We start from the raw sequence: 21,214 nt of genomic DNA on the forward strand, positions 1-21,214 counted from the left end.
GGCAGCATAAAAAAAACATTGACTCTTTCCACATCTCAGAGACTCCTCTCCAAGGGATCCATGGAAAACCATAAATGTAATGCATTAACTGTGGACGGTTCAGTATTTGAGAATGAGGTCATTTAATGATTCCCAGCAATTTTTACAATGACATCCGCCCACAAAATGATGAAAGGAAAAAAAAAGTTTATCGTCTGCTACATTTTCGGTATTCATGCAGCTAAACGGCGTGACGTTTTAGTTTATTACTTCTTTAACAAAAAAAGGCAATCCGTCTTCAGGCCACGAGTGGCCTACCGCGACCATCCGACTACCGTGTCATCCTCAGAGGAAGTCGCGGATAGGAGGGGCGTGGGGTCAGCACACTGCTCTCCCGGTCGTTATGATTCTATTCTTGACCGAAGCCGCTACTGTTCGGTCGAGTAGCTCCTCAATTGGAATCACGAGGCTGAGTGCACCCCGAAAACATAGATCTCACGGGAACCGGTGTATCCACTGCGGCGAGGCCGATACTCTTATTACTTCTTTGGTAATTTCCAAGAATGATTGCCTATCGAAGTCGGTGGGTCCAAACGATACATACCGAACGTGCGTTCGAAGTCGATCCTTTGACCCCGGTGGCATGCGTTGTGATCAATTATTTTTGATCGTAATTTTTATCTGTTTTCTGTCGTTGTCTTACTTGCTCTAAATTGCATACCTCCGCGAAGTATTTGTGAGTTGCTAGGGAAATCCAGACGATTTATGTCGTTAGTGAGTGGGATGTCTGTTGTTCTTGACGTTTCTTCGGCGGATCCTCTCACATGGAAGAATCTAGTTCCATGTTTATCCAGCGTAGAAAATGGTTCGACTTTTTGCCCTTAATACGGAGTACTACCGGAGGAGGAAAGAAGGGACTGTGTACACTGTGGAGGTGCGAAGTGTGCTAAACTTCGTAAGAACAGTTTCGATGCTGAAATACCGTTACAATTTCATTGTGGACAGTGCGGAAAACGAACGAGTGTCAGGAAGAATATATGGTTCGACTCTTCCAAGTTATCCATCAATCCACCGTAATGGGCTTCCACATGACAACACCGACGACGAGTAAGGTAAGTCGTCTCCTTTGCAATTACAAGTATTTTTGTAACGCCCTTCTTTTGTCGTTGCTGTAGTGACCAACGTAAACATACTCATAACACCCGCCACCAGGGTCGCATGATCGACTTCCGATCGCACGTTTGATATATATCGTTTGGACCCAGCTACTTCGATAGGAAATCTTTCTTGGAAATTACCACTTCTTTAATACCGAGTCTATTCGTTTGATGACAGTACCCACATATACCACTTCCTGTACCTTCAAAATTCTAGGGTCTAGTGAAGCAGGGGATACAACCCGTCGGCTTTGACCAATGACGTCATACATTAGTCATAGTTAGTAAGGTCTTCACTTCGAGGCATAGATAATAAAGCAGTTCTGTGTTCCAGATAAGCGCTATCATCGTACATTAAAATAATTATTCGTAATGATATTGAGGTAATTTGGAATATTAGTTTGTTATTGTAGAACAATTTTTAGTGTCTTATTTTCGTTTATGGGAATGGATTTGTCTGTTTGTGGGTATGTAATTTTCCTTACTGTCTATCTAGGCGAGCTTCGGTTATTAATCGATATTTCCGTGTGATAAGTTCACTTTCCCATTAGCTTCTTTCACTGTATTTCACTATTTTGACATATTGCACTGTTTTTTTTTTTCACCAATATGTGTGTTTTCGTGTTGTGAAGTACGTAATAGAAATTTCTCGGCTGTCGATCGTCTTTCGTTTCCCAGCACTAGTATCAGTACGACATTGTCGAATGAGTACTTGCTATATTACGGGTGAAACCCCAGACACAACTTCAACTTGTATCCCGTCCTTCACTTCGCCTTTACATTGACGACACAACTAAAATTTGTATCCCGTCCTTCACTTCACCTTTACACTGACACTATATATGTCAATTGGCGAGCAAGATACGAATGTAGCATATAGCTATATAGCTCAAGTAACGAATGGGAACCAAATAGCGTCCAAGGCAACAAGAAAACTGTACCCCATAGTGAAGTACGGGATACAAATTGTACATGTGTCGTCTTCTTGTCTCCGTGTAGTTCAATTGAGGTACAGGTTGCAAATGTAACTTACGTCTATGTCCACCTTTTCGTTACCAGTGTACATATATAGAGGTCAACGGAAGTCTGGTATACATATATTACATACGTAGGTCCTTCTGTCATCAGTAGTACTTTGCTATGAACGTAAGAAAAGACTGTTAGTAATAGCGGAGGCGAAATAAACAACACATCTGCAATTTGTATCCCGTGTTCCACTTAGGGTTTACTGAAGCTGAGGATACATCGTTCAAGTGAAGAACACGACAGTAATGTTAGTGAAAACGAAGAAATCGACTTACGACAAACTCCTATTCCGTACTGTACTCAAGCAACACACTTCGAGTGAGCTTTTAATTTGTTTCCGGTGTTTTATTTACGGTTTAGTGAAGCAGGGGATGCATAGTTCAAGTGAACAACAGGACAGCAATGCTAGTTGAAACTAAGAAATCGACGTACGCTGAACTTGTATCCCTTACTGCACTTAAGCAATACAGTTTCAAAGAGTTTCGAGATTCAACTGACATACATGTAACGTGATGTATTCTTTACTAGTAATATATTTCATTCATTTCTTTCCATTGTATTTTGCGGAGAAATACTAAGATACAAACACGCGATATAGTTAACGTGAAAATACTACTGGCTCTTATATACACTCCTGGAAATTGAAATAAGAACACCGTGAATTCATTGTCCCAGGAAGGGGAAACTTTATTGACACACAGGAGCAACAGTGTCCCTAATTTGCTGGGAAGTGGCGGTGCGGTCCCCTACGGCACTGCGTAGGATCCTACGGTCTTGGCGTGCATCCGTGCGTCGCTGCGGTCCGGTCCCAGGTCGACGAGCACGTGCACCTTCCGCCAACCACTGGCGACAACATCGATGTACTGTGGAGACCTCACGCCACACGTGTTGAGCAATTCGGCGGTACGTCCACCCGGCCTCCCGCATGCCCACTATACGCCCCCGCTCAAAGTCCGTCAACTGCACATACGGTTCACGTCCACGCTGTCGCGGCATGCTACCAGTGTTAAAGACTGCGATGGAGCTCCGTATGCCACGGCAAACTGGCTGACACGGACGGCGGCGGTGCACAAATGCTGCGCAGCTAGCGCCATTCGACGGCCAACACCGCGGTTCCTGGTGTGTCCGCTGTGCCGTGCGTGTGATCATTGCTTGTACAGCCCTCTCGCAGTGTCCGGAGCAAGTATGGTGGGTCTGACACACCGGTGTCAATGTGTTCTTTTTTCCATTTCCAGGAGTGTATTTTCTTTTATTGTGTGTGAGAAATGTTTCCTAAAAGTTTGGCCGTACCTTTTTGTAACACCCTGTATAATTAATAATTAATCTCGATATCAGGGTAAACGTTATGGACACTCTATATTATTGTGGAATATTGTCTAGCGTTTAGGGGCCGCCTTAGAAGGCGTTAGCGTCACCTGTGTGGTGGCGGCCCTGTGCAGAAGTCGGTGGACCCCCGCGCGTGGCTGGACGGCGAGGCCCAGACGAGGCCGGAGGAGCCTGCCACAACCGATCTTTGCTGCTGTTCATACGAATAAGTCGTGAGTACGGCGAGTACACACACGTATCAGGCACATATGTTCTCCGCATTCACGACATCGAACATAATCGGCATCAAGACCACAAGTTTGAAAAAATTGAATCGTGGCCAACCTGTCTACGCACTTAGCCTCCTTTAAATCATCCAGATTCATTGGAATAGATTAAGCCATACCTACAAAAGAAATGAAAAACTAAAAATTCTCCTAAAATAAAAAAAACTATTAGTCCAAATTACTCAAACTCACTAAGAATGAAATTAAGTACCGAATGAATTGCTAACAACCAAATTATTTAAATCAAAGCACACGAAAAACTTTTTACGCAGTATCTAGCGCTCTCTTTTAAAACCACATTCAATTTTTTTAATGTACAATGATGGCGCTTATCCACAGCAGACAACCGATTTATTATCTATGGCTGGGAAGCAAACACATTAATATCTATGAGCAACCTATGACGTCATTGGTCATAGCCGACGGGTTGTATCCCTTGCTTCAGTAGACCCCAAGTTCCTTAAAATGACGACCAACAAAAAAAAAAAAAGGTTCAAATGGCTCTGAGCACTATGGGACTTAACATCTGAGGTCACCAGTCCCACGGAACGTAGAACTACTTAAACCTAATTAACCTAAGGACGACACACACATCCATGCCGAGTCAGGATTCGAAACTGCGACCGTAGCGGTCGCGCTGTTTCAGACTGAAACGCCTAGAACCGCTCGACCACTCCGGCCGGCGACCAACAACAAAATGTGTACACAATCTCTTTTTTTAATGATACATTCTTTTATTTAAAGTTACGATTAGAAGCTTCTTTCTCCAAGATAACCGATTTATTATGTATAGCTAAGTAATAAAATTATTATGTATGACTTAAATATGAGGTCATTGGTCAAATCCAGTAAGTTATATCCCATTCTGTAGTTGACCCTGAAATGAAATCCAATGAGGTTTCAACAGATGAAGAAGAATACAAGGCGTAAAGCTTACATCAGCTTTATTCTTATAATGAACACAATATAATTTTGCACCTAAATCCCTGTAGTACTTAAAAATGGGATACACCCATCGACTTCGAAAAATGACTTCACAAGTTATCACAGATGATGCATTGCACGGAAATATACCAATGTTGAGAAACAAAGGAATACAGTACATATAAAACAAATCGTAGACATCCATGTTAATGGGATACACCTATCGACTTTGAAAAATGACTTCACAAGTTATCACAGTTGATGCATTGCACGGAAATGTACCAGTGTTGAGAAACAAAGGAATATAGTACGTAGAAAACAAATCGTAGACATATACCACAAGTACATCCATGTTCCGAATGTAGTTTCGGAATATGTAATATTTACATGAAATACGTCAGTTGATTTGAATAGTTTGAAACCTATACCTCAGTGGACTTGCTACCAACTGACAGGAGCACCTGAAGAATAGTATACTAGTATTAGAACGTCGAAAAAAAACTACGAACGTAAAATTTCATCCTTTACTTCAGTTTGCCTATATAGGTCAACTGAAGAATAGGATACCAGCACCAGCGAAGGCGAAAAAAGGCAACAAACGTAAAATTTGTATCCGGTATTTCAGTTGACCTGTATAGAATACTTGTAGAAGCGAAGGCGAAAATGCGCAAACTTAAAATTTGTGTACTGTACTTCAGCTGACCTATGCAGGTCAACTGAAGAATAGGATACTAGTACAAGTGAAGGTGAAAACAGCGACAAATGTAAAATTTGTAGCCTGTATTTCAGTTGCGTATATAGGTCACTTGAAAAAAGGATACAACCTCCGTAGTTCAGCTGGGATAGCTGGATTTCGCTAGTACTAGTATCCAAATAAAGAATATTTGATTTTTCATTTTTGTCATAAAAATTTAATATGTTATGTTCCCTTAATTTAAAGAACATTTATTAACCATATTTTCGAAAATGACAATAGTTAATAACTTATATTTGGAATGAAAACTGGAATTTTGCCTACAATGTGTAATTAGAAACAAGAAGACTTGAATTTTTCATAAAAAGATGATTAGACATGGGTTAGTTAGCAAAAATTTGATGTTCCTCCTGCGATATTGCAGAAAGACTTGGAAGGAATTTATCCATTGACCATGATTGCTGACAAAGGTGGTCACGGGAATGTGCGGTAGCAAGAACTTGTTTCTTGTTAGTTTCTTTATTGCAGTTTTTCGTATCTAGTTTCTTTATTGCAGAGCCTTATACGATATCTGAGACCATCCAGCCAATTCTGTTTCCGTGAGGATTCTGGTGACTGACAGAATTGTAGAGTGTTTGGTGGAAAGGACTGTTCCTAGTGTCTTCTGACTGCCGCAACAGGAGAATAAAGTGTGCCGACTATTTGCATATCTATAAAGAGTGAGGTATAACAATGGGAAAAAAGACTTTCTTCAGATTGGGAGTAGGTATGCCCATTTCAAGATTCTGTTTCAAAGTCAAGGTGTTTCCAGTCACGACTTTCTGTGTTCTAACTGTTTTGATGGAATATCAATGGTGTCAGTAACTGAACAACATTAAGTCTTCCACGCTGCAGAAGAGGCACCTTTTGCATCTTTAGATGAATAGTTACATTCCTGAATCGGTCAGCTATGGAAGTAGGTGTTAGTCCTGTTAAGAAACCTTTGTCAGTGAAGTCGAGTCATAAAACTCTTTGCATCAAGTAACAAGTAAGCGCAGAGAAATTACTGAAACTACTGGGATGCACACAAAGTAAAACTGACAACACCCTCCAAACTAGAAATTCAATCTTCAGGAGAAAATGAAACAAATGAAGCTTGCACAATTTGCCAGAAGATTTCACAAGCATCAATTCAGTTGCTGAATTACGTGCACCCTAAAGTGAAAATGTTTAAGTGTGAACTGTTATCCCAGAGTCATTTCGAAAAAAAAATAGATCACATTCAATCAGCATCACAATACATGGTGGATAAAGTAATAAATGTGAGGTCTGTATCAGGAGTGTTTGGAAGACCAAATCATTATGTAGTCACCCTGTAGGAGAAGCTCGTAATGAAATAGTACAGTCATTTTATCTGGAGTCTGGCTCCAATATCAGCCTGTTACACTCCTGGACAGCTGGAAGATGCGTATTTAGCTTCTTTTGTGTTTTCTTAGTAGTATATTTCGTAGATTTTGTGCGTGTTTTAAGAGGTATAATCTCGTAAGGCGTTGTCAGGCATTACATTTTCTTGGATCGTATGAGTTTCAAATTTTATCTTCGGTAAAGAAAGAAGTAAAAATATAAAATTTGTACCAAGTCCGGGACTTTAACCTGGGTCTCCCGTTTACTGGGCAGATGTGTTCACCAGTGGTAGTCCAATGTCCTCCCTATCAGAAACTAGGGTAGTCCTCGTAGCTATGTGAGCCACAATACCATGGTGATGTAGTGGTTAGTGCATAGATCTACTAAGCATGAAACCTTGGCCCATTTCCAAACCTTTTTACAAATTTTTATTAACTACTTCAGTTTCTATCATCGAAGGTAATGTTGTCAGGCAGTCTGTAGTGCATCTTTCATTTCTGATGAACAGCCAGTTATACAGCTCATAAGGCGTCAGTAATATTTCAGAAGGCTATGAAGTTGCATGTCTATGTTTCTGTCCGTGTTTTCATACATAATTCTTTAGTTAGTAATATTTGGATGGGAGTGATGTGTGCATGATGTGTGTGGTCGCAGGAGGTGCGACTTTAACCTAGCGAGTACAGACTGGGACGTCTATGGATTCGTTGCAGGATTCGCAGCCTGTCGGTCTTACGGAATTCTTTTGAACAAGTTTTCCCAAAACTGCCTTGAGCAGCTAGTTCGACAGCCCACACGCAATGGAAATACACTACTGGTCATTAAAATTGCTACACCACGAAGATTACGTGCTACAGACGCGAAATTAACCGACAGGAAGAAGATGCTCTCATATGCGAATGATCAGCTTTTCCGAGCATTCACACAAGGTTAGAGCCGGCTGCGACACGTACAACGCGCAGACATGAGGAAAGTTTCCAACCAATTTCTCATACACTAACAGCAGTTGACCGGAGTTACCTGATGAAACGTTGTTGTGATGCTTCGTGTAAGGAGGAGAAATGCGTACTATCACGTTTCCGGCTTTGATAAAGGTCGGCTTGTAGCCTATTGCGATTGCTGTTTATCGTATCGCGACATTGCTGCTCGCGTTGGTCGAGATCCAATGACTGTTAGGAGAATGTGGAATCGCTGGCTTCAGGAGGGGAATACGGAACGCCGTGTTCGATCCCAACGGCCTCGTATCACTAGCAGTTGAGATGATAGGCATCTTATCCGCATGGTTGTAACGGATCGTGCAGCCACGTACCGATCCCTGAGTCAACAGATGGGGACGTTTGCAAGACAACAACCATCTGCACGAACAGTTCGACGACGTTTGCAGCGGCATGGACTATCAGCTCGGAGACCGTGGCTGCGGTTACCCTTGACACTGCATCACAGACAGGAGCGCCTGCGATGGTGTACTCAACGACGAAGCTTGGAGCACGAATGGCAAAACGTCAATTTTTCGGATTAATCCAGGTTCTATTTACAGCATCAGGATGGTCGCCTCCGTGTTTGGTGACATCGCACTGAGCGCACATTGGAAGCGTGTATTCGTCACCGCCATACTGGCATATCACCCGGCATGATGGTACGGGGTGCCATTGGTTACACGTCTCGATCACCTCTTGTTCGCATTGACGGCGCTTTGAACAGTGGACGTTACATTTCAGATGTGTTACGACCCGTTGCTCTACCCTTCATTCGATCCTTGCGAAACCCTACATTTCTGCAGTATAATGCACGACCGCATGTCACAGTTTCTGTACGGGCCTTTCTGGATACAGAAAATGTTCGACTGCCGCCTTGGCCAGAACATTCTCCAGATGTCTCACCAAGTGAAAACTTCGGGTGTGGTGGCCGAGCAGCCGGCCGGTGTGGCCAAGCAGTTCTAGGCGCTTCAGTCTGGAACCGCGTGACCGCTACGGTCGCAGGTTCGAATCCTGCCTAGGGCATGGATGTGTGTGACGTCCTTAGGTTAGTTCGGTTTAATTAGTTCTAAATTCTAGGCCACTGATGACCTCAGAAGTTAAGTCGTGTAGTGCTCAGAGCCATGGTGGCCGAGCAACTGGATCGTCGCAATACTCCAGTGAGTACTCTTGATGAACTGTGGTATCGTGTTGAAGCTGCATGGGAAGCTGAACCTGTACATGCCATCCACACTCTGTTTGACTCAATGCCCAGGCTTATCGAGACCGTTATTACGGCCACAGATGGTTGTTCTGGGTACTGATTTCCCAGAATCTGTGCATCCGTTTTGCGTGAAAATGTAATCACTTGTCAGTTCTAGTATAATATATTTGTCCAATAAATACTCGTTTATCATCTGCATTTCTTCTTTGTGTAACATTTTTAATGGCCAGTAGTGTATTTCAGACCTCTTAGCAACAAACAGACCTGATCTAATCGATGGCGTCGGTAGGGAAACGGAAATTAGTGATCATGATGCCATCAGGGAGCCTTTGCCTACTAAAATTGATAGGTTAATCAAGAAGGTTAGGATAGTATTTCTGATGGATAGAGCAGATAAACAGTTGTTAGCATTCCACAGACAATGAATTGATAGAAAGTGACAATTGAAACTTCCTGGCAGATTAAAACAGTGTGCCGAACCGAGACTCGAACTCGGGACCTTTGCCTTTAGCAGGCAAGTGCTCTACCAACTGAGTTACCCAAGCACGACTCACGCCCCGTCCTCACAGCTGTACTTCTGCCAGTATCTCGTCTCCTACCTTCCAAACTTAACAGAAGTTCCGAGGTACTGACGCAAATAAAGCTGTGAGGACCGGGCGTGAGTCGTGCTTCGGTAGCTCAGTTGGTAGAGCACTTGCCCACGAAGGCAAAGGTCCCGATTTCGAGTCTCGGTCCGGCACGCAGTTTTAATCTGCCAGGAAGTTTCAAAATCAGCGCACACTCCGCTGCAAAGTGAAAATTTCATTCGGGGTGACAGTTATTGAACCATATGAAAAAAACGTATATTTGTTACGAACTACGTCGTGCACACACTTTATTCAACATTTAAACGTCACTACAGATTTTCAGATTTTGTTTAGGACCTTTTAGAATTGCATGTCATCATTGGCGATGCTGTGGCGCAGACAAATAACGAAATTCTGCATGACCTGCTGAAGTGTCGGAACATCGGTGCTGTCGATGATCTTCTGATAAGCTATTTTCAGCTCAGCAGTGGTTTTGGGGTTATTGCTGTACACCTCGTCTGTAATATAGCCCCACAAAAAGGAGTCGCAAGTTTTCAGATCGGGAGAATATGGCGGCCAATCGAGGCCTATACTAGTGGCCCCTGCGTACCCTACAGCCAGAATGCAGCCCAAAAGTGCTCCACCAGGACAGCAAACACTCTCCTGCTTCGATGGGGTCGAGCTTCGTCTTCCATGAACCACATATTGTCGAAATTAGGGTCACTTTGGACTGAGGGGTTGGATTTACCACCCAAAATCTTCACGTAGCGTTCGGTAGCTACCGTGTCATCAAGGTATATCGCACCGATTATTCCGTGACTGTTCATGGCGCCCCATACAGTCACCTTTTGACGGTGGAGAGAGTTCTCGATCGTGAAATGCGAGTTCTCAGTCTCTCAAATGCACTAGTTTTGCTGTATCCTGACATTTTTCACGTGCAAACGGCCGACATCTACATCTACATCCATACTCCGCAAGCCACCTGACGGTGTGTGGCTGAGGGTACCTTGAGTGCCTCTATCAGTCCAACCATCTATTCCGGTCTCGTATTGTTTGTGGAAAGCAAGATTATCGGTATGCCTCTGTGTGGGCACTAATCTCTCTGATTTTTATCCTCATGGTCTCTTCCCGAGATATACGTAGGAGGGAGCAATATACGTAGGAGGGAGCAATATACTGCTTGACTCGTTGGTGAAGGTATGTTCTTGAAATTTCAACAAAAGCCCGTACCGAGCTACTGAGCGTCTCTCTTGCAGAGTCTTCCACTGGAGTTTATCTATCATCTTCGAAACGCTTTCGCGATTGCTAAATGATCCTGTAACGAAGCGCGCTGCTTTACTTTGGATCTTCTCTATCTCTCCTATCAATCCTGCCTGGTACGGATCCCACACTGGTCAGCAGTATTGAAGCAGTGGGCCAACAAGTGTACTGTAACATACTTCCTTTGTTTTCGGATTGCATTTCCTTAGGATTCTTCCAATGAATCTCAGTCTGGCATCTGCCTTACCGACGATTAATTTTATATGGTCATTCCATTTTAAATCACTCCTAATGCCTACTCACAGATAATTTACGGAATTAACTGCTTCCAGTTGCTGACCTGCTACATTGAAGCTAAATGATAAAGGATCTTTCTTTCTATGTATTCAGAGCACATTGCACTCTTCTACATTGTGATTCTGTTGCCATTCCCTGCACCATGCGCCAGTTCTTGCAGATCCCCCTGCATTTCAGTACAATTTTCCATTGTTACAACCTCTCGATATACTACAGCATCATCCGCAAAAAGCCTCAGTGAACTTCCGATGTCATTCACAAGGTCATTTATATATATTGTGAATAGCAACGGTCCTACGCTCTCCCCTGCGGCACACCTGAAATCACTCTTACTTCGGAAGACTTCTCTCCATTGAGAATGACATACCGCGTTCTGTTATCTAGGAACTCTTCAATCCAATCACACAATTGCTCTGTTAGTCCATATGCTCTTATTTTGTTCATTGAATGATTGTGGGGAACTGTATCAAACGCCTTGCGGAAGTCAAGAAACACAGCATCTACCTTGGAACCAGTGTCTATGGCTCTCTGAGTCTCGTGGACAAATAGCGCGAACTGGGTTTCAGCCGATCGTCTTTTTCGAAACCCATGCTGATTCCTACAGAGTAAATTTCTACTCAACAAGGCACTTGGGCATGAGCGTACAAAGGCCCCGCGGCCAACCGTGCAGTTCGAACGCCCTAACGGAAACCGTTGAGACGTTATGAAGATTTCATTTCATATAGTTCAATAATTGTCACCCTATATAATTTAGTTCTAGTGTGGCGGAATTACGGGCAAAGTTTAAACAGATTGTTAATCATACAATGGAGTAATATCTGCCTAGAAAGTGAGAAGGACGGAAGTGACCCACCATGGGTTAACAACGAAATTCGAAAAGGTCTCAGGAAGCAAAGGCTGTTGAGCTCTCGGTTCAAAACACAACGTGCAAATGACGACAGACAAAAGTTAGAAATTCGTGCGTCTGTAAAAAGATGGCCGCGCGATCAACTTCCTTCGTCATACCTTAGCAAAACATCTTACCAAGAACCTACGTAAAATCGTTAAAAGTTGCTAAGGCTTCTGCTCGGTCGCTTCAAATTTAGCATTTAAGAAAGCCTTCACGCAAGAGAACAGTACGAACATAGCATCGTTTGACATCGCAAAGACTCCCGTATGGAAGACGACATTGTGGTAAGCATTCTTGGCGTAGAGAAACAGCTGAAGGAGTTGAAGGCAAATAAGACGCAAGACGGTGATGGAATGCCAGTTTGGTTTTACAAAATGTACTCTACAGAGTCAGCTCCTTATCTTGCATTTATAGCAAATCTTTCAGCCAGCGCAAAAACCCAAGTGACTGGGAAAAAACAAAGGTGACTCCTGTATTCTTTCTTTTACTGGCGCCTTGTCCCGAAATTTCGCAGGCTCGGCATGGTTAGGACGGATTTGGCAAGGTTAATTTTTTAAGGGGTGGCCGGAAGCCCTACCTGCCGCCTGGGACGGAATGAGTGTACCGCAGCTGCCTGTGTCTAGTGTAATTCATGGAATAGTGCGAACGTGTGCAGATGTCAGCGAATCGTGTAACTGAGGCGGGATGTGGGACCAGCCAGGTATTCATCTAGCGGGATGTGGAAAACCGCGGAAAAACCAATCCGCCGGGCTGATTCGATTCGGGGCCGGCTTGCCTATCCGAGTCCAGGAGGCAGCGTATTTGCGCTCTCGGCTAACCTGACGGCTAGGTGACTCCTGTATGTAAGAAGGATAAAAGAACGAACCCGACAAATAAATGACTAATTTTCTTAACATTGGTTTGCTCAGGATCCTTTAACATATTTCCAATTTGAATACAATGAATTTCTTTGGGAGGGAAAGGCTTCCACCCAATAATCAGCACGGGTTTAGTAAGCATCGCTCGTATTAACACTGAGATTCAATTTTTGTTACTGGATATCCCGATAACTACGTATGAAGGGCAAGAGAACTCTGTATTCCTAATTCCTAGATTTCCGAAAAGCATTTAACACGGTGCCATACTGCCCATTGTTAAAGAATGTGCAAGCATATGGAATAGATTCCCCGGTGTGACTGACTCGAATACTTCTTAGTGAGAGAATCCCGTACGTTTTTCTCGAGGGCAACTGTTCATCAGGTACAAAGGTATCGTTAGTAGTGCCTGTTATTTACTTTATACATAAGTGATCTGACGGACAGGGCAAGCAGAGGTCTGAGGATGTTAATGTGCTGTGGTGCGAGACAAGGTGTCGAAGTTGAGTGACTGTAGGGTATACGATGACAAAGTTTCTAGTTGGTGTGATGAATCACGGCCAGCTCTAAAGGTAGTTTCTAGTTGGTGTGATGAATCATGGCCAGCTCTAAAGGTAGAAAAATGTCAGTTAATGCAGATGTGTAGGAAAAACAAACTCATAGTACTCAAATACAGCATTAGTAGTGTGCTTCGCGACATGGTCACATACATTAAATATATAAGCGTAATGCTGCAAAGCAATACGAAATGGAATGTGCATGGATTGTAGCAGGAAAGGCAAATGGTCGTCTTCGATATATTGGAACAACTGTAGGAAAATGTGGTTCATCTGTGATGGAAATCGCATATAGCTCACTAATACGACCCACTGTTGAGGACTGCTCGAGTGATTGGGATCCGCGCCAGATCGGTTTGAAGGAAAACGACACGGGCTACTAGGTTTAGTAACGGTAGGTTCGAATAACACGCAAGTACACTACTGGCCATTAAAATTGCTACACCAAGAAGAAATGCAGATGATAAATGTGTATTCATTGGACAAATATATTATACTAGAACTGACATGTGATTACATTTTCACGCAATTTGCGTGAATAGATACTGAGAAATCAGTACCCAGAACAACAACCTCTGGCCGTAATAACAGCCTTGATACGCCTGCATTGAGTCAAACAGAGCTTGGATGGCATGTACAGGTACAACTGCTCATGCAGCTTCAACACGATACCACAGTTCATCACGAGTAGTGACTGGCGTATTGTGACGAGCCAGACGTTTTCAATTGGTGAGGTATCTGGAGAATGTGCTGGCCAGGGCAGCAGTCGAACATTTTCTATATCCACAAAGGCCCGTACAGGACCTGCAAACATGCGGTCGTGCGTTATTCTGCTGAAATGTAGGGTTTCGGAGGGATCGAATTAAGGGTAGAGCCACGGGTGGTAACACATCTGAAATGTAACGTCCACTGTTCAAAGTGGCGACAATACGAACAAGAGGTGACCGAGACGTGTAACCAATACCATAACGACGAGTGATACGCCGGGATGGGGATGACGAATACACAGTTCCAATGTGCGTTCACCGCGATGTCGCCAAAGACGGATGCGACCATCAGAACCTGGATTCATCCGAAAAAATGACGTTTTGCCATTGGTGCAACCCAGGTTCGTCGTTGAGTACACCATCGCAGGCGCTCCTGTCTGTGATGCAGCGTCAAGGGTAACCGCAGCCATGGTCTTCTAGGTGATACTCGATGCTGCTGCAACCATCGTCGAACTGTTCGTGCAGATGGTTGTTGTCTTGCAAACGTCCGCATCTGTTGACTCAGGAATCTATACGTGGCTGCACGGTCCGTTACAGCCATGCGGATAAGATGCCTGTTATCTCAACTGCTAGTGATACGAGGCCGTTGGGATCCAGCACGGCGTTCCGTATTACTCTCCATTACTCTCCTGAACCCACAGATTCCATATTCTGGTGATTGAAACCAGCTAGAGGTACAGCCTCTTGGCTTCTCTGCTATGAGAGAAGTGGAGAATGTTGCCAATCACATTCTCCTCCTCTGCAGAATGACTGGTTGCGACTGGATGTCTACGTTATTCAACTGTTGCAAGGCTGAAATTATCTTCACTCTCTCCATATATCAGCATCTCGAATCATACATTCCTAAATTCACTGATCCTTCCGTCCATTCGAAGGACATAATAGCAGCTGGTAAGAAATTTCTGATTGCTGTTTATGGTAGTAGTCATTCAACTATAACACTGAACAAGCTTAGGTATAAGCAGTGTGTTACGTTAGCCTGCACGGCGTCAGGAAACATGGCTTCCATACCTCCCTTCGAAGCCGCTACTCTGCAACTCATCTTCAGAGTTTTCCATTCAGTGCTGCAGTGGATCAGAAACTACTTGCATCCAGAGCAGTCGGTATGGAAGTTGACAAAAAATTGGTTGGCGCCCACTACGGTGCAGGTAAGCCCAAATCCCAAGAGGAATCTTCAGGTTGTACCTTACAGACGCAAAGCAGATTATGGGTGTAGGGGAGCAAAGCTTTTCTTCATGAAACTCTGCCAGAAATGTGAAGGGTCGTACTCCAACATCGTCAACGTCTTTTATACATAGAAGACGAAGATGGCCCTAACGAGCCCCTTGCAGCACCAATGTCTGAAGCAGCTCAGATGACAAAAGGTATTAATTCATAAAATATTTTGGATTATTATACATTTTTACTAATTAATTTTTTTATCATAACATTAATAATTCAGTTACAGTTTTTTCTATAGAACAGCAACAACTCACTGTTCAGCCTGGACCTATCTCAGGCCCTGATGCATTGCCTGGGCACTCAACTCTCAGATGGACACGAGTAAAAAATATTGCAAACTTGACATCAGTACAGGTATTTCTTCACCAACCGATAGGTCACGATATAACTGACGTCTCTCGTGTTCAGGACCGAAATTGAAATGACAGTCTACAACTACACAAGGGCTATCAATAATATGGGTAGAGGCAACTCCTTTGAATTTATTTTTTATGACACCCACTACAGAGCCGCTTTTCGTTTCTGTGACTAGTTCCTTCTTCCTATGTGGGTATACAGTACTTCGTTCACTCATATTCTACATTGACTGTCTCCACTTCTTCAAGATATAATGTCATGAAATTGTAAACATTAGCATTCATACTTGTGCTGCTGATGTACTCATAGGTAAGGTGTAATTTGATATTATTTTTTAACAGATTTTTTGTCAAACAATGGAATGTGCACGTTGGAATATTGACAAAAGGATAGATTGTTACTTACTGTAAAGACGACACGCTGAGTTGCACACAGGCACAGCAAAACTACTGTTACACGCTCAGCTTTGAACCAAAGCCATGTCCATCTGTTGTAAAAAGCAATCCCTCTTCAAACATGCCCAGAGTCTCGCTGAGGCTTTCACAAACAGAAATTACGCTATCGAGCTTCTACAGAAACAGACCTCCTGGGTCTTCTTTCTCCAGCCACCTGCCGCCTCCATCATACCCCACTGCAAAATAATAACACTAATTATTTACAGACGAATGGAAAAACTGGTAGAAGCTGACCTCGGAGAAGATCAGTTTGGATACCGTACAAATAATGAAACATGTGAGGCAATACTGACCCTACGACTTATCTTAGAATATAGATTAAGGAAAGGCAAACCTACGTTTCCAACATTTGTAGACTTAGAGAAAGTTTTTGAAAATGTTGACTGGAATGCTCTCTTTGAAATTCTGAAGCTGGCAGGGGTAAAATACAGGGAGCGAAAGGATGTTTACAATTTGCACAGAAACCAGATGGCAATTATAAGAGTTAAAAATGGTTCAAATGGCTATGAGCACTATGGGACGTAATGTCTGAGGTCATCAGTCGCCTAGAACTTAGAACTAATTAAACCTAACTAACCTAAGCACATCACATACATCCATGCGACGGGGAGTGGATGCATGTATCCTCGCTAACGGAGAACATTTTGAACATTTCCTGTAACAAAGTGTTTGAAGTCACGCTGGAACGTTCTGTTGCTGTGTGTTTCCATTCCATGATTAATGTAATTTGAAGAGAACTAGTAAAATGATCTCTAACATGGAAAGTAAGCGTTTCCAGACACATGTCCACATAACATACACTCCTGGAAATTGAAATAAGAACACCGTGAATTCATTGTCCCAGGAAGGGGAAACTTTATTGACACATTCCTGGGGTCAGATACATCACATGATCACACTGACAGAACCGCAGGCACATAGACACAGGCAACAGAGCATGCACAATGTCGGCACTAGTACAGTGTATATCCACCTTTCGCAGCAATGCAGGCTGCTGTTCTCCCATGGAGACGATCATAGAGATGCTGGATGTAGTCCTGTGGAACGGCTTGCCATGCCATTTCCACCTGGCGCCTCAGTTGGACCAGCGTTCGTGCTGGACGTGCAGACCGCGTGAGACGACGCTTCATCAAATCCCAAACATGCTGAATGGGGGACAGATCCGGAGATCTTGCTGGCGAGGGTAGTTGACTTACACCTTCTAGAGCATACGACCATCATTGGCAACAAGGCAGAAGCGACTTTCATCGCTGAAGACGACACGTCTGCATTCGTCCCTCCATTCACGCCTGTCGCGACACCACTAGAGGCGGGCTGCACGATGTTGGGGCGTGAGCGGAAGGCGGCTTAACGGTGTGTGGGACCGTAGCCCAGCTTCATGGAGACGGTTGCGAATGGTCCTCGCCGATACCCCAGGAGCAACAGTGCCCCTAATTTGCTGGGAAGTGGCGGTGTGGTCCCCTACGGCACTGCGTAGGATCCTACGGTCTTGGCGTGCATCCGTGCGTCGCTGCGGTCCGGTCCCAGGTCGACGGGCACGTGCACCTTCCGCCGACCACTGGCGACAACATCGATGTACTGTGGAGACCTCACGCCCCACGTGTTGAGCAATTCGGCCGTACGTCCACCCGGCCTCCCGCATGCCCACTATACGCCCTCGCTCAAAGTCCGTCAACTGCACATACGGTTTACGTCCACGCTGTCGCGGCATGCTACCAGTGTTAAAGACTGCGATGGAGCTCCGTATGCCACGGCAAACTGGCTGACACTGACGGCGGCGGTGCACAAATGCTGCGCAGCTAGCGCCATTCGATGGCCAACACCGCAGTTCCTGGTGTGTCCGCTGTGCCGTGCGTGTGATCATTGCTTTTACAGCCCTCTCGCAGTGTCTGGAGCAAGTATGGTGGGTCTGACACACCGGTGTCAATGTGTTCTTTTTTCCATTTCCAGGAGTGTATTTTCTTTTATTGTGTGTGAGAAATGTTTCCTAAAAGTTTGGCCGTACCTTTTTGTAACACCCTGTATAATTAATAATTAATCTAGATATCAGGGTAAACGTTATGGACACTCTATATTATTGTGGAATATTGTCTAGCGTTTAGGGGCCGCCTTAGAAGGCGTTAGCGTCACGTGTGTGGTGGCGGCCCTGTGCAGAAGTCGGTGGACCCCCGCGCGTGGCTGGAGGGCGAGGCCCAGACGAGGCCGGAGGAGCCGGTGTGCGCGTACAGCTACGTGCAGGCGCGCCTGCAGGAGACGGGGGCGCGCGCCATCCGCTGCGCCGACTTCCCGTACGCCGTGGTGCTGCTGCGCCAGGGGGTGACTGCGCCGTGCTCGGGCGCCATCATCTCGCCCACCGCCGTGCTCAGCGCCGCCCAGTGCCACACACCCCAAGGCAGTCAGTACACCTCTACAGCGCTCCACTGCTCATTTCTCCTTTTGCATTTTCACGGGCTTCACTTCCACTCAGTGTGTACATTATTATTGGAGATTCCTATTATATAGTTATAGGTGTTCCAGAAAGGAATCAGGACAGTCATATTTGGTAATGCGCCGTTTGGGGTATCGCCCACTTTAAAAGAGGAATGTCTAAAGATGTGCGGTACAGTAGTAGGGTAAGGGCGGTACTGGTGCACTTTTGATATCAAAATGGTTCGAATGGATCTGAGCACTATGGGACTTAACTTCTGAGGTTATCAGTCCCCTAGAACTCAGAACTACTTAAACCTAACCAACCTAAGCACATCACAAACATCCATGCCCTAGGAAGGATTCGCACCTGCCACTGTAGCGGTCGTGCGGTTCCAGACTGTAGTGCCTAGAACCGCTCAGCAACTGCGGCCGGCATGATATCAAATTGATACACACATTAATTAAATTGATCAGTTGATCATATGGGGCCCTACACCCCTCCTCTCCTCCTCCCCCACAACCCCTATTGGTGGGAATTTCGAACTTCAGCCACATTTTCGAAATTCTGCTGTACAAGGAAAGGCAAACCTACGTTTCTGGCATTTATAGACTTATAGAAAGCTTTTGATAGTGTTGACTGGAATAATCTCTTTCAAATTCTGAAGGTGGCAGGGGTAAAATACAGGGAGCTTAAGGCTATTTACTATTTGTTCAGAAAGCCGATGGCAGTTATAAGAGTCGAGGGACATGAAAGGGAAGCAGTGGTTGGGAAGGGAGTGAGACACTGTTGAAGCCTCTCCCTGATGTTATTCAATCTTTATATTGAGGAAGCAATAAAGGAAACAAAAGAAAAAATCTGAGTAGTTATTAAAATCCATGGAGAGGAAATAAAAACTTTAAGGTTTGCCGGTGAGATTGTAATTCTGTCAGAGACGGCAAAGGACCTGGAAGAGCAGTTGAACGGAATGGACATTGTCTTGAAAGGAGGATATAAGATGAACATCAACAAAAGCAAAACGAGGATAATGGAATGTAGTCGAATTAAGTCAGGTGATGCTGAGGGAATTAGATTAGGAAATGAGATACTTAAAGTAGTAAAGGAGTTTTGCTATTTGGGGAGGAAGATAACTAATGATAGTCGAAGTAGAGAGGATATAACATGTAGACTGGCAATGACAAGGAAAGCGTTTCTGAGGAAGAGAAATTTGTTAACATCGAGTATAGATTTAAGTGTCAGGAATTCTTTTCTCAGAGTATTTGTATAGAGTGTAGCCATGTATGGATGTGAAACGTGGACAATGAATAGTTTGGACAAGAAGGGAATAGAAGCTTTCGAAATATGGTGCTACAGAAGAATGCTGAAGATTAGATGGGTAGATCACATAGCTAATGAGGTATTGAATAGAATTCGAGAGAAGAGGAGCTTGTGGCACAACTTGACTACAAGAAGGGATCGGTTGGTAGGACATGTTCTGAGGCATGAAGGATCTCCAATTTAGTATTGGGGAGCAGCGTGGAGGGTAAAAATGGTAGAAGGAGACCAAGAGATGAATGCACTAAACAGATTCAGAAGGATGTAGTTTGCAGTACGTACTGGGTGATGAAAAAGCTTGCACAGGATAGAGTAGCATGGAGTGCTGCACCAAACCAGTCTCAGAACTGAAGACAACAACAACGACAACAAGTGAATTGTCAATTCAGACGGCGTAATAGCAACGGAAATTGTTTATAAAACGTAAACAGAATGCTTTGAAAAGGGCATAATTTGCATTTCGTTGGACAGGACTCTTGTTTAACTTCTGATTGCTTCGACGTTTCATATTCTGCTATTACAAACTCATTAAGATGTTTGGGGGTCTGTTCGGTGACCATTTGTCCGCCACCCCCGCCCAAACTAGTGGTTCACCATAGGGGCAGCCAGCAGTTGGAAATCGTCAGATGATTGTGATGTACAGTACCGTTCCAGTGAAGTGCTTTGTCGGCCATCCAACCGGAACAATAGATTCGTTTTCGAAGGTTACCGTCTTCCTCTCACAACGGAGTCCTAACGAAAACAACAACATATGTTTCGAGCTGTATAGCTAATGTGAATATTTGTCTGAATAAAAAATTGCTATTCGTTACCATACGTCTTTGTCGTTATTTCATAAATCCCTTTCCTTACAAATGCATATAAAAGCTGTGCAAGACACACAAAATATTAGTTTGAAGCATGAGGAAGGGGACATTTAATGTGGAGGAAAATGAAATGTGTGCAATGATTGGATGGGGTTTCACCTATCGTGCTGCATATGTAGGTTTTGGGAACAGGCGTCACGTGATCGTGTCTGCTTCCAGAGATATAGCAAACATGACTGAAATTATATCTCCTGTGCTTGAATGAAGCCGCAGACGTAGGATCTAGGCAAAGCTACATACTATCTAAGTAGAAACTAGGTAGAAACAAAGCAAACAGGTAGAATGTAAGGTAAAAAACTAATTTATTTCAATTAATCGAACTTAAAAGTAATTTTACGTTTTCATAAGCAGGTACAACACTATGTTTGCACGTCTTCTTCTTCTTGAGCTGATGGATAACACGGCACCAGTAAATGGTTCTAAGCACTATGGGACTTAACATCTGAGGTCATCAGTCCCCTAGAACTTAGAACT

The 21,214-nt window shown here is 44.0% G+C and overlaps 1 protein-coding gene across 1 annotated transcript in view; it reads left to right on the top strand.

The window, feature by feature from the left end:
- The window catches only part of LOC126291781 (uncharacterized), a 110,364-nt gene that overhangs the window by 1,095 nt on the left and 88,055 nt on the right, over window positions 1-21,214 (top strand). The gene's annotated exons all lie outside the window — the stretch shown is intronic.

This window comes from Schistocerca gregaria, chromosome 9, assembly GCF_023897955.1.
Source record: "Schistocerca gregaria isolate iqSchGreg1 chromosome 9, iqSchGreg1.2, whole genome shotgun sequence".
In the NCBI taxonomy this organism is placed as follows: Eukaryota; Metazoa; Arthropoda; class Insecta; order Orthoptera; family Acrididae; genus Schistocerca; species Schistocerca gregaria.